Source organism: Chenopodium album, chromosome 9 (assembly GCF_948465745.1).
Source record: "Chenopodium album chromosome 9, dcCheAlbu1.1, whole genome shotgun sequence".
Taxonomy (NCBI): Eukaryota; Viridiplantae; Streptophyta; class Magnoliopsida; order Caryophyllales; family Amaranthaceae; genus Chenopodium; species Chenopodium album.
Window position 1 is genome coordinate 32,046,935 of NC_137842.1, and position 696 is coordinate 32,047,630.

The 696-nt window shown below is 46.1% G+C and overlaps 1 non-coding gene across 1 annotated transcript; it reads left to right on the forward strand.

Moving 5' to 3' along the window:
* The first annotated feature begins 205 nt into the window (after positions 1 to 205).
* Positions 206 to 311, forward strand: LOC145561108 (small nucleolar RNA R71). Its single transcript, XR_014093689.1, has one exon. It is a non-coding gene; the product is annotated as a small nucleolar RNA R71 (small nucleolar RNA).
* Positions 312 to 696: the final 385 nt, after the last annotated feature.

The following is a 696-nucleotide window of genomic DNA, read 5'->3' on the forward strand; positions in this document are numbered from 1 at the left end:
CTCCAATGCATAAACGCCCTTGCTAGAAGTAGCATCCCTTTCTCCTTCGTACCAATCATCATAGTGCTTTGCGGCTTCCTCTATAATACACTCCACTTCATGCTCTCCTTTGTTCATAATTGGACCACCGGCCGCGGCGTCTAGGCTTGTTCTTCCTTGAGGTGTGAGACCTCCATAGAAAGTGTGAATGAGTTGATACTTGGGTATCCCATGGTGTGGGCATTGACGTTGAAGCTCTTTGTATCGTTCCCATGCCGCACTTAGAGACTCACCACTCTTTTGGCGAAAACCTTGAATCAAAGACCGAGCCTCGGCGGTCTTCCTATGGTTATAAAACCTCCTCAAGAAAGCCGTAGTCACTTGGTCCCATGTCGTGAGAGAATTAGGAGGCACCTCCTTCTCTAGCCATTCTAGACCTCTCCCAATTAGCGAAAATGGAAACATTTTGAGGCGAATATATTCTTGAGTCACTCCGTTGGCCTTTATTGTGTCACAATATTTCTCAAACTCTTTTAGGTGCTCATGAGGACTCTCAAACTTTCCACCCGAGAATTGTTTCCTCTCAATCAAGGCAATCAAATTAGGCTTGATCTCGAAATTGTTGGCTTGAGTAGTAGGAGTTAGGATCCCACTTTGCGCTCTAAAAGCTTCGGGGGCCCCAAGACGACTCAAAGGCGTATTCTCTCCCATTTTAGA